This window comes from Furipterus horrens, unplaced genomic scaffold, assembly GCF_987537825.1.
Source record: "Furipterus horrens unplaced genomic scaffold, mFurHor1.1.pri manual_scaffold_9, whole genome shotgun sequence".
In the NCBI taxonomy this organism is placed as follows: domain Eukaryota; kingdom Metazoa; phylum Chordata; class Mammalia; order Chiroptera; family Furipteridae; genus Furipterus; species Furipterus horrens.
This window is the reverse complement of record NW_028327179.1, coordinates 95247024-95260845: the sequence shown is the minus strand read 5'-3', so window position 1 is coordinate 95260845 and position 13822 is coordinate 95247024. Positions and strand designations below refer to the sequence as shown.

At 47.2% G+C, this 13822-nt stretch overlaps 1 pseudogene; it reads right to left on the bottom strand.

Moving 5' to 3' along the window:
- Positions 1-13255: 13255 nt before the first annotated feature.
- Positions 13256-13423, bottom strand: LOC150002232 (U2 spliceosomal RNA; annotated as a pseudogene).
- Between the last annotated feature and the right edge of the window lie 399 nt (positions 13424-13822).

Below are 13822 nucleotides of genomic sequence, written 5' to 3'. Positions count from 1 at the left end.
GGGCAGAAGCGTATCCCATGCAGTCCCTGCAGATCGTCAGGGACACAGGGTGGGTGTGAGTGGGTCAGGGGGGGAGGCAGTTAGTGGGAAGGTGATGGGGAGGGATTGAAAGACATGTGTAAACACCCCCAGGACACTCCACACCTAGGACTATAACAGCTGTGTTTATTTAGCACTGACCCGGTGTCACTCACCAGGCTAGCAGGGGGCATGCGTTAACTCATTGACCATCCCACCCCTCACCCCCCTCCAGCCCCCACCCAACCATTACAGGAAAGGACTAGTTGCTGCCAGCAGGACCTCTGCGCCAAAAGGCTTGGGTTCGAGTCCTGACTCTTGCACTTAACTGGTTGTGGCCTTGGGAGAGTCACTTACCTGCCTGAAGATCCTCATTTGAAAAGGATGATAGTAACAGCCCCAGGCAAGGGCTTGTGGAATTAAGTAGGGAACTCTGGCTGCTACAAGAAAGAAACCCTCAACTCTTAGTGGTTTAGCATAATAAAGGTTTACTCCACACTTACAACAACAGTCCAAGTGGGTGTTCCGTGGAGGGAGCGGCTTCCATGGAAACGTAGGGACCCACAGTCCTTCCTTTTTGTGATTCTGCCAACTGCTGGGTAGAAAGAGATGATCTGGGGATGGATGGGTGGGGGGAGGGGAGGCAAAGAGGGAACGGGGTCTGTGAGTTCGAGAAGTAAAATAAACGAATTCAGTCTCTTTCACAGTTGTGAGGGTTAAACATGAATTCCGTTGACCGGTACCTGGCACGATAAATGACAGTCATTATTATCATTGTCACTGCACCCGCTCTGGCTGCGTTCCTTCCGTGTCTCCCCGACACCTGAGTCCCAGCTATCTTCGCCTTTCCCTGCAGAGGCCCTCCAGGTGCGCCCTGACCTTGGGTGTGTGACGCTGACGCTTTAACGCTGGCTCTGTTCTGGGGACACCAGCCCCAGCATCACCTCTGAACCTTCGGTCACAACAGCAGCAGGATGTAAGGGAGAGGACGGGCTGGGGTCGTTAAATCTGCTGAAACAGCCCAGGTGAGGGCTGCAGACAGAGACACCGGAGTCCACGTCACGTCAGCGGCGAGTGAAGCTACGTTTTCAGCTAAGAAGTCACGCAAAGAGTGGACAGTGGGAGAGGAGGTCGGAGGCCAGAGTCCTGGGGACTATAACGTGGGAGGCAGTTTCCCGGACCTCAGACACTGGATACCCAGGCTTCTGTCACCTGCGCTGCGGTTTTCTGGAGCTTTTTCTCAGTTCATCCCAACTTTGCTTAATTTGTACGAGATCATTTTGTAAGGAAACATATTACCACTAGAACAAGGGAGAAACTAGTATTGCTGCCCCCGAGAGAAAGTACTCCCCAAAACGGTGCAATTAGAAACGAACAAAAGCCTGTTTCTGTACTCCAGCTGGTGACTAGTGGTAGGTGTTGGGGGCACAAGCCCAGGTAACTGACTGCCTGCGGCTGGAAAGTGAAGGGAGTTCACCTCTGGAACCTGATTTTCCTCTGTCAAGTAGGCGGGGGAGAGAATTTGTGGAGTCAAGGGAAAAACTTGAACTACTTGTTTTCCAGCTGAAAGATCTGATCAGCCGGGGTTCTCTAGAAACCCAGAAGCAATAAAACATGTATAGATATCCAGCCTATCGAGACAGAGAGATTTTAAGAAATGGACTCCTATGAATGTGGAAGCTGGCAAATCCAAAATCTGTAGGGTAGGCCTGCAGGCTGAGGACCTAGGGAAGGGTTGATGTGGCAGCTCAACTCCAAAAACAGTCGAAGGCAGAAGTCTCTCTTCCTTCTGGAGACCTCACTCTGTTTTCCTTTAAGGCCTTCAACTGACTGGACAAGGCCCACCCACATTATGGAGGGTAACCTGCTTTTCTCAAAGTCCATTGCTCTAAATGTTAATCTCATCTAAGAAAAGAAAAGCTTTTCAGCAACACCCAGACTGGTGTTTGACCAAATATATGGGTACTGCAGCCTAAGCAAGTTGACACACAAAATTAAACACCACAAAAAGTATTAATGATCTCATTTATATCAATAGCAAAAACGGGAAATGATGGAGAGGAACAGAAGACTGTAGAATATGGAGAGAATCCTCTGAATACTAGGACGTTCTACCTGGTAGGAGGGTTTCTAATGGGGCCCAAGCTGATAAAGACAACATGGAAGGGCCATGGGGGGCAATCTACCCATGGGGGCCCACCCTACTTTCAAGGCAAGTTACCTTCTCAGCACAGAAGGATAGAGCCTCTGAAAGTGAACCTTCTAAGTGCAAATTCTGATCCTGAAGCCCTGTCATGACTTGCTGGGCATCCTCTCCTCCCATGCAAACAGCAGGACCTGGGTGCTGCTGGAGTGATCTTTTCATTCTTTCTCCATCCTGTATTCTTAACATAGCCCTGGCTGGTTTGGCTCAGTGGATTGAACGTCGGCCTGCGAGCTAAGTGTTGCTGGTTCGATCTTCCAGTCAGGGCACATCAGAGAAGGAAAACTCTGACTCCAAAAAACCTCCGCTGCCTTGCGGCATACCTCTTCAGGGGAAAGGCTAAGGGAGTAAACCCCGACAGAAAATCCGGAGCCGGAGTCCCTAAGGCGGTTTGACGTTGTAGTCAACACCGGCAACTCCTGCGGCGCACCTGAAGCCAAGCTGTATTGACTCCGTCTTTCCCTTGGACCCTTCAGCTGCGAAGAGAGGGGGGGTCTGCTGCATGGGCAACAGCAGACCCTCCATATCACCCCGCCCAGGCTCTGTAGCTTCAGCTTCACTGGAGAGGACACTCCAGCGTCATCGCAAGATGTCGATTCAACACGGGAGGAGACAGATACCTTGTCACTCCCGAGTCGGACTGCACAGCCATTCTCGGCGGTGCAGATAGACTCTTAAGAAGCTACACCATCGTCTCTCGAGACGGACGGCTGCCGACGACGACGATTCTTAACATGGGTCAGGGGCATCTACACGCACCTCACCGCCATCAGTATGACTATTGACTTTGTGTGCAAGGCCGCCTTTTCTCAATGGAAGAGAATTTCCAGCTGAGCTTATTCTCTCCTCCATTCACAAGCCTGAAGTCTTTTCACATCCATCCTGCCCTTGGTAAGAACCCTGGGAGGGAAGCCTGGGACATAGCTGGTGCAAAGCCACCTGCTCTGGGTGGAGGGCAGATCTATTCTGGTCAAAGGCTTTGTGATCTGGACAAAGGAACTGAGGATATGCCTGTCAAATCGTCAGGCAAGACTAAATTTGGGGGCCAGCTGACTTCTAGCAGAAAATCATGCAAAATAAGGCTCAGCAACTGGGGAAGAGAAAGGCCCACCGGAGAGACAACAGGAGGAAATTCAGGAGGAGCACTTGGCCACAGAATTTCAACACTTGCACTGTGTCTAGCTACGTGACCGAAGCACAGGGACTGGTGGCACATCTCTGATATGACAGAGAGTTGTGCCACACCAACAGTTTGGAAGCCAAAGGGACCTTTGAGAAGAAGCCAACCTCTCATTGTATAAGCATCAGAAAAGAAAAAAAAAGGTTTCTTGACAACAGGACCACGGCTTGCACATCTCTGCACTTCCCAGGCCTGTCGTACTGCCTGCTACATAATTAACGGTCAATAAATATCGATTGAATAAAAATAAAAAGGAACTCCACAGCTGTTCCTCTTTATGGTTATCATATTCTTCACCTCAGATACTCTTCTGTATTCACAGCCTAATTCAGTGAGTCTTAAAATTGGGAAGGTCAAACATGGAACACATTTCACGAGACCTCTGAGCAGCACAACATATAAGGAGAAAAGGTCATTTGTGCCTCGACAGACATTTCACTTCTGGCAAGAGAAACTGAAGGCCGCAGGGGCTTCTTTTTAAAGTTACACATCACAGGAAGCTGGCGCCTACTTGATATACTGATGTGGTCACGTGGGTCTCCGCCCAGCTGTAGCCCTCTCGTTCTGGAACGCACAATGGTCTTGAACCCAAAATGTGGGCCTTGATATAAATTTTGGGGCTTTAGCTCAAGGTTAAACTCAATCAAAATCATTTTAAATCTGATGCCGTCAGTGACTACATTAGTAAATCTTCACAGGTTCAGGTCACTAGCAAATTTGACATTTCATGTTTTCTGTTTTGATCCAGGCTTTGACGGTGATGTTAAAAGGGTTTGGGGCCAGGACGAAGGCTCTGAGGGTAACCACCCCCTTCTATGTGGACCCAAAACCACTCATGAAATTTATGAGTAATCAAGCACGAACTGAAAACCACGGCCAGACACCCCTTACTTCTCCATCTTACCCAGGAAGATCTTACGGATGACACGTTACATGTAAAGTACATACATACTGTATCTAGAGTCGCGCCTGAAACTTGCTAGCCAAGTAATCCATTAAAATAAGTAAAACAGAGCTTGTGTGGTACAACTTCTCAGCATGCATATGCTGGCCTGGTACCACTGACACTTGTTTCAAAATCTCACCACACCACCCCCCTTTTAAATAGATCTAACTGGGACGATGGCCTGGCATGGATGGTGAGCTGACTTTACAAGGTTGGTGTCCTAGCTGATGGCACAACCAGTCTCATTTATCTCTCCCATGATTCCTCAGCAGTTACCCACCGTGACTATGAGATCGAAGTACAAGTTCTTCACGCATCCCAGGACCAACTTATTGAGACTGGAAAACACTTTGTTGAGGGGTGGCCTTATTAAACACAGGGGAGCTATCCCACACTCTGGAACAGCAAGGGTCTGCAGTCAAAGACATCAATTATTTCCTCCGGTTTTGCCTGAATCTGCAGGATGGGGCAAGGGAACAGGACTTCGTCACCCTGCACATCCGCAGTGATTAAAGAGTCACCTGGTGAGAAGCGGTTCATCCTCATTCAGGACGCTCTGCCCCCATGTGGGGGTTCGTGTGATCTTTTGATGCTGAACCAGTGAAGGGCCCGAATGATAGCCGCAGCACCAAGAGGCCAACCCGATTGGCACAAAATACCAAGACCTTAGAAGACCTTCTAGGAAAAACATGTCAGAGTTAGAGGTGACAGTCATGGGGGTGGGGGGGGCTCACTCCTTCCCTGGTGAGACCGCAGGTTGCTCTCATGAACAGAGGTGCCCAATCCAAGAGGTGACAGAGAAGGTCCTGATGGGAGGAGTTTCCCTCTTACTTTCATGATCTTTGTTCAGCATTAAGCTTTGAAACAAGGTGGGTGACACCCATGTTCTCGTTCCCATAATGTGCCAAACAATGAGATCGATGACATATCCTACGATGTAGAGCACCTGGCTGGGCTTTGTCTTTCCCACCTCATCCTGGGACTCCAAAAAGCCAAATGCTTTAAAAAAGGGACAAAGTAACAAACTCATTTTATGGGAGAGTACTCAAGTTTGAGCCTTTAAAGGGTGGCTTCAAGTGTTCAATCACCTCCTTTTATGGGTAAGGAGACTAAAGTCCAGGGAGGGAGGTTCGGTGACTTGCCCAAGGTCACACAGTTATGAAAAAATGGGGCTGGCCCTTGAACCTGGGCTTTGCAGTCCAGTCCCCTTCACTGTAACATGCTGCTGGCACTTTTACATGAGTTGTAGTTTCTTTCTTACCTTTTATTCCCGCTCTTCCCAATTCGAAGATGGTTTTTCTTCCTAGACAATTGTGAAAGAGAACAGAGTTTGAATAGTTCTGGCTTCCGCTGATATCAATGCCACCTTTTCTAAGAGTGGGAATGGGGAAGGTGGTGAACGTAGAGACAGGGAAGCCAGTAATGGGGAAAGAGTGTTGGTGAGGACACAGAGTCACGGATGTAACACAAAGATATTAGGGAGGTGGCGACTGACCGCAGAGGGAGGGACACAGCAATGGAGCGCTACTTCTGAAAAGCCAGAGTCACTCCGGGCTGCATTTATAGAAGGGTGACATGCAAAGCCCAGGAAGCAATCATTAGGCTACAATCCACATCAGTCAGACATCTATTGAATACGATGCCCATCTCGTCCCACTCTGAAATGCAAGAGCCAAGGGTTGGGAGCGTCATGACAGGCAATCGTTACTTAGACAGAACATTAAGGAATCCAGATTGCTGAAGGCAACTGTTTCCCAGATACCATCCTTCGTCCAATTGCTCGATTGCTCATGCAGGTGGGAGGCAAGAGGGCGGAAGGAGAGGGGAGTTGCCTCAGCCAGAAATTTCCCTCCATCCTGCTGGCCTCTCACTGTAGAATTTTTGAAACCAGTTCTGTCTCTTCTCCTTGCAGTCAAGGTTAAGACCCCCCGCCTGAGCCCTCTCTCTGCAGAGACTTGCATAATCAATTCTTATTGATTAAGGATGGCTTCTCTACCTGTGCAGGGCTCTTACTAAGTTACCACCTCCACAGGCTGATGACCAGGACTTCGAGAGCAAAGTGTGGAGCAGATTCAGGCTTGTGGCTGACACCTCACACTGACCATAGTAGCCTTATGGTCTCCGCCTGATTTCTGAACTTGTTTTCAGCCTGTACATGAAAGATTTGTTTCCCTGGGGCTTCAGCAAATCCCCGCGGAAGCCCACACCACTACGGCCTCACCTCCTCCACACCTGATTTGCTTTAGATAATGAGGGTGATGGGAGAGACGGGGACCTCAGAGACTCAGCCTTAGGTTTTAGGCACATCTTCTGCAATAATTTCCTACTTTGGAAAAAAGGCAGTGATGTCTTTAAAGCAAGTCTTCTCTGCCCTTCTACAGAGATTTTAAGCTTCATTTAGTCTCTGCTGAAAAAAAGAAAAAGACATTCAAAGGAGAAAACGTCATAGGGGTCACAAGGGAGTGTCTTGCATACCAGAGAGTACAGGAGGAAAAGTCTGGTGCTAGCTCTCGCCATCACATCCCCAAATAAATCCCCAGGAAAATGAAAAGTAAGAGGACATTGCATCCCAGCTGCAGTGGGAGAACTCAAAAAGCCACGTCCCCAGTGGCTGACGCTGGGGCCAGATTGTCCTTGCTCTCTCCAGTCCAGAGCTTGGGGGCTCTTTCATCAAGAGCTCTGGGGGTGCACAAGGCAGAAGAAGTGTAGCAGAGAGCGGCCTAGTCCTCACGCATATGCCACCAGAATCACGGAAGATCAAGTGTGTCAATATCAAGAGGCCATAAGTGATCGGGGGCTCAGACTTTGTGGTCAGACAGAGCTGGGGCTGAACACTGACTCCAGCAATTTCCTGCCTGCAGCTCAGGGTGGGTCTCTACTGCATCCCAGGACAAACCCACATACCTTCCAGAAACTACTAGCCTCCTATAGAATCAAACACACAGCTGGTGTTTTCCACTTAATACTTTATCTTGTACATCTTTCTATCCCAACACACTGAGACTGACCTTGATTGTTTTCATGACTGTATGGTATTCCACTAGGCAGCCATGTTCACTCTTGCCATTTCCCAAGAACAAATGTCAATTTTTTTCTACGATTTTTGTTAGAGCAAATAATGCTGCCATGAATATCCACGTACAAATATCTGTACACGAATATAGCTGTAGGAAAATTCCCAGAAAGAGAATTGCTGCAAGTGACTTTACAATCCAGATATTGTTCAGCTGTCCCCTAAAGAGCCTCCACCGATTTGGCCACCCACCAATGGTCCCCAAGAAGTCTTTTTTCTGAGAAGGCAACATGAAGAAGGACAACAGGCATGTGTGTGGGGGAAGAAGCTAAAAATGCCTTTTGTCATCCTTTGACTCACCCACAAAGCATTGTTGGTGCTATTTCGGGGGCCCTTGGGGTGCAGAGCCGTTGAAGATGAGAGCACAGTAGTGCTTTTCTCGGAAGGGACATCTGTCAGAATTGGGCTTATTTTTGGCAACTCAGTGACACAGTCCCTGCCTTTCCAGGGGATTCTTGGCTTCCCTCAACAATGACCCATTTGTGGCTGACTGTTTAGCTGTTCTCTCAGCCCTGGTATCTGTTCTAGAACCTATTTTGAGAGTTGAGAGTTGTTTCCCAGCAAAGACTGTGGATGTAAAGCCCCTAAATTGGGACCTTATACTTTGTCAGTTGTCTGGGAAGGGTACATGAATAAAACATGTTTTTATCTTTGTTATTTAATTTTTAAGCTTTTACATATACAAGGATGGATGCAGAAGTACAGAAAAATGTCTTATCATCAATTTCAATGATCCACTCATGGCCCATCTTGTTTCCTCCAACCCCTACCAATTCCCACCTCTATATTATATATTGAAGCAAATCCCAGACATCCTATCATTTCATCCATATCTGTTTCAGTATCTACCTCTAACATGTAAAGTCTTTTTAAAAAAAAATTCACATTGCTATTAACACTCTAAAATAATTAACAGTAATTTTTAAATGTACCAAATGATTCAGCTAGTGTTCAAATTCCCTATTGCCTCATAAAATGATTTAAACATGACTTTTAAGTGGCAGAAAAACAGACATTCAGAGCCAAGAGAACTGAGTTCAAGTCTTGGATTTGTTCCTCTCTCCTTGGGTGACTTAGATAATTCCCAAGGCTCCTCTTTGCCTCTGGTTCTTAGAATTTGGAGACTGGAAGAGACTAATCAACCTAAAAACTTTCAGATCAAGCTGATGATGAGAGGAAAGAAACAGGAAAATAAAAACAAATTCAAGAATTGAAGTTAGAGTAAAATCTGATTTCTGCATAATCGTGAGCAATAAATGTCTACTAAAGGCAACAACAGTTATAAAATCGGTCTTTTCTTATCCCCGTGAAAGAGATGTGTTGGGTCAGGGGGGCCTTATCTTCCCCTCTTGGCAGATAAGTGATTTTCAAAATGAAGTAGATATAGGAGCTGCTTTCATTTTAAAGCACATAATCTTAATATAGTATTTGTGTAAACCCCACAGATACTCCTTCAAAATATCCTCGTGTTAGGAGACAGGGAATGGGGAGGGGGGTGGCTGGGAGAAGATATTTTGTCAATGATTCTGGAAGTCCAGCGATGTCACTGGTAACTCTGCTATCAAATGAGATCATGTATGCATACATAAATGATAAAGTGCCATAAAACTGTTATTACAAAAACAAGGGTCTCCAGATGGTCCTAAATCACTCCTAGTGTTTTCCCTACTGAATTTCTACTAGCAGCAATCCGATCCCTCTTCTAAAGAAAAAGCCTTATAACATCTAGGAGACAAGGAGAAGGAAGGGGGAATAGGCAAATAGAGACAGATATTGGCAGGAAATGGGAAATATTGCTAACACTGTTGAAAGTCCTTTTAAAAGAGACCATTGCAAATGCCTTTTCCTTGCACTGCATACGTGGAGGTTGGGGGGCAGAGCAGGAAGTCTAAAGGGAGGGAAGGGAAAACAAGCAAAAGAAGAATCTATTTCTCAGCGTGGTTTGGTGAAGACAGAATAAAGAACACCTTTCCTGGCCGGCGGGATGTGGCGTCCTGGAAAGCTGTGTGTCTACTTTTTTTTTCTGAGGGTGGGGTTCTCTTATCGATAACTCAAAATGGTTAAAAAGCTCCAAGTCTGCTGGGAATGTCCCTTTGACTTGGCATTCTTTCGTACCCCTTTCTAGCCACCTTTACTGTGTTGTCTGTTGCCCAAACCAACACGGGAATATAATCCCCTCAGCAGAGAGGAAAGTAGTTCCTCCATCGGATAGAACTTCTAATAAAGAGCTGATCAGCTCCTGGTTGACCCCGTACTATCTAGAGTGAAAGGTCTCAGGAATGTAGATCGGGCACGTCTTGGTAAGAATCCATTTCTCATTCAATGCTCTTTTGTTTAATTAAATGTTTTTTTTTTTTTTTTTTTTTTTTTTTTTTTATTGAGGCAAAATTCACACTAGTTAACCCTTTTCAATGTGTAATTCAGTGGCATTTAGTATACCCACAATGCTGGGCATGCTTCTGTCACCTGTATCACCCCAAAAGGAAACCTTGTCCCCTTTAAGCAGTCACTTAGCCCCTGGCAGTCACCAACCTGCTTTCTGTCTCTGGATTTACCTATTCTGGACACTTCCTATCAATGGACTCACACAATATATGACCCTTTGTGTCTGGGTCCTCTTACTCTGTCTTCTCAATGAGCGGGGTCTTTCTGCAGAAGAACAGCGTGGGAAGGAAGCGGGGTGGGCACCTTCTCTATCTTTTGAAGACATCAGTGCTCCAGGTTAGAAGCGTCTGGATTTCTGCTGTTTGGACCCTTGCAGGGCACCCTCTCTGTCCTTTGTCTGAACATAAGTGGCACACATGCAAATGTGGTACCTTCTTCCTCTGCAAGTATGGGGGGACTCTAACAAGCCAGCCCTCTGTTCCAAGAGCACAGGTTGAGAAGGGAGAGATGCCCAGTGGGGGCCTGGGGTGGGATCCTCACACAGACGACCTTGGGACAACTGAGGCGGAGTCTGCAGATAGGTGCAGAGCCACTTCCTCGTTGGCTGTGACTGGTCAAAGCAACTAGAAGAAGATTCATAATTACCTTGGCAACCAGATAACAGGCAAAGCTGTTACTTGGCAATTTCCAGACTCTTGGTCCCCTCCTGCCTACACTCTTTCTTCCGCTTCCACACACACACATACACACACAGAAGACACTGTCCCCATTAATATGCCTCTAAGAACACAAGACTATTGGCACCTGAGGAAATGAAGGAAAATGGGGGAAACAGAGAGATCCAAGACGTGGGGAAGGAGAGCACGTTTCCTAAGCACAGGTGGGAGGTCACAATTTGAATGACCTCCTCCCACTGGTGACAGAGGAGAGAGGAATGGGGAATGGGGTCAGGGAGAAGAAGGAGAGGGGGTGGTTAGCAGCAAAGCAGAATATCGGGCAGCTTATTTGTTCATTGTTTCCAGGAAGCAGGATAACTGAACACACGTAGAGGAACAAGCAGAGTTTACCCCTATTCCCACTTCATTTCTGCCCTTCCCCTGCCCCACCTACTTTCCAGACGGCCTACTACGGAAACTTGCCCTAAGCGGTCTATGCTCCTCTGGGTCCTCCCCAGTGGGTGCCGACCTCCCTTTTTTAAATCAATTATTTCATACACATCACGGTGTGCCTAATATGTGCCAGGCATTGTGCTAGGCTCTGGGGCCACAGAATTAAACACAGGCGTAGTCTCTGCCCTGAAGGCGAAGGGGGATGTAGTCAATTATACCGAGACAGATTTGCACGGTGACAGATAATTACTAGACTTAGTGGGGTGGTTACACTGTAAGGTATAAAAACATAGAATCATGCCTGAAACTAACGTAATATTGTATACCTAATATACTTAAATAAAAATAAATGAATAGATAAATCAACAAAAAAGCAAGCAGCAAACAAAATAATAAAAAATCAGAATAAAAGTGCATTCGTGAAAATCAACCAGTGACACAAAGCAAGGGCCTGAGGTTCAGACTAAGAGGAGAGGACTTAGTGTTTGTTTTTCTTTAAACTTTTTACTTTAGAATATTTTTAGGCAGAAGAGTCGAGCCCTTATATACCCTTCACCAAGCTTTCTCTAAGTTTGTAATAGCCGTTTCATCGAAGTATAATTGGTATATAAAGAACCACTCACATTTAACATGCACAACTTGTGGGTTTGGACATAGGCAGGTAATGAACATATCCACCACCTTCCAGAGAGGGTTTCTCCATCCGTGTGTGCGCGCGTGTGCGCGCGCGCGTGTGTGTGGTAGACACTTGAGATCTATCCCCTTAAATGTATTTTGAAGTGCCCAACTACACACTGCTAATGCTAGCTGCTGTGTTCTAGAGCAGATCTCTAGGACTTATTTATCTTGCAAAACTGAAATTTTATACCCAGTGAATAACAGCTCCCCACGCCCCCACCCTCTAGCCCCTGGCAGCCACTGCTGCCTTGTCTGCTTCTATGAGTTTGATTATTTTCAATACCTCACATAAGTGGAATCGTGCAGTATTTGTCCCGTGACTGGCTGATTCACTTAACATAGTATCCTCCAGATGCACCCGTGTTGTAACAGAGGGCAGGATGTTCCTCTTCCTTAAGACTGAATCATACTCTCTTGTAGGGATGTATACACCACGTCCTCTTTCTCCGCCCATGCAGCAATGCCCACAGGTTGTTTTCAGGTCTCGGCTACGGTGAACGGTGCTGCAGTGAGTGTGGGGGTGCAGCCATTAAAACTTAGGTGACACAGCAAAAGCAGCACTAAGAGGAAAGGACTTACTTCTGGGGAGGAGGTCAGGAAAGGCCTTTCTGAGGAGGCGTCACTCACACCAAGACCTGAAGCCACAGGGCCACGGTGAGTGTCGGCCAGCTTGTACACTGCACAAGCCTAGAGGATGCCAGTGGCGTGACAGCCTGTTCTACACAAAAATACGCGGAAACCCCGAGACCACGGCCCCAGTCTTCTCGACTGCTTTTTGCCATCTCCTAGCTATGTATTCAGGCTTTTCAGGCTTCCTTCTGGTCTGCGGATGCGACTTGGCTTGGGGGGTGGGGGGACGGGGCACTGTGTTGAGAGAGAGAGAGGAGGAAGGGAAGCTAAATGAGGGACATAAAAGGCTAAAATAGAATCTTCTTTATATAAGCCTTCAAAAGGCTAACAACAGAAGCCCTGCCCAGTGTGGCTCAGTTGGTCGGCACGTTGTCCCGTAACCAAAAGGTTGCAGGTTCTATTCCCAATCAGGGTACATACCTAGGTTGCAGGTTGGATCCCCAGTCTGAGCACGGACAGGGGGCAACCAATTGATGTTTCTCTCTCTCCCTTCCTCTCTCTAAAGAGCAATGAAAACATGTCCTTGGGTGGGGATTTAAAAATAAAAAAGACATATCGTATCGTATCGTATCGGCAGCCGTCCGTCTCGAGAGACGATGGTGTAGCTTCTTAAGAGTCTATCTGCACCGCCGAGAATGGCTGTGCAGTCCGACTCGGGAGTGACACGGTATCTGTCTCCTCCCGTGTTGAATCGACATCTTGCGATGATGCTGGAGTGTCCTCTCCAGTGAAGCTGAAGCTATAGAGCCTGGGCAGGGTGATATGGAGGGTCTGCTGTTGCCCATGCAGCAGAGCCCCCCTCTCTTCGCAGCTGAAGGGTCCAAGGGAAAGACGGAGTCAATACAGCTTGGCTTCAGGTGCGCCGCAGGAGTTGCCGGTGTTGACTACAACGTCAAACCGCCTTAGGGACTCCGGCTCCAGATTTTCTGTCGGGGTTTACTCCCTTAGCCTTTCCCCTGAAGAGGTATGCCGCAAGGCAGCGGAGGTTTTTTGGAGTCAGAGTTTTCCTTCTCTGATGTGCCCTGACTGGAAGATCGAACCAGCGACACTTAGCTCGCAGGCCGACGCTCAATCCACTGAGCCAAACCAGCCAGGGCTGAATAAAAAAGACAAACAACAGGAAAAGCAACACTTGAAGTTCTGATAGTTCTGATAAGAACAGATACTACACTTAATCTTAGCCAAAAGGCCAAGACACAGTTCTGATAGTTGTAATAAGAAAACCCATTTAATGATGGAGAAGCAGCCAACCAGCAGCTATTGGCAGAACCACTGTGCTAATTATGAAGAGATAAAAGAAGCAGGGCCGGGTGGGGGGCGGTGGATGAAAAGTGAAGCTTCACTGTCGGGCACTGGAAGGCAACGTGCCGGACTTTAACACGGCACAGATCTGCCGATCCAACCTGGAGCTGCTGGCTGGCGTCCAGCCTCACTTCCCGCCAAAGCATTTTGATGTTGAAGCAGGAAGATGATGAGGGATTAAAGGATGAAACTTCAGTGCGAGAAAGAGCAGGCTCCTGAATTTTCTAAGCTACGATATCACTTGTGCTGTATAACCAGCAGGTTTACTGGGATTTTAACAAATAACAGCTAGAAAGGA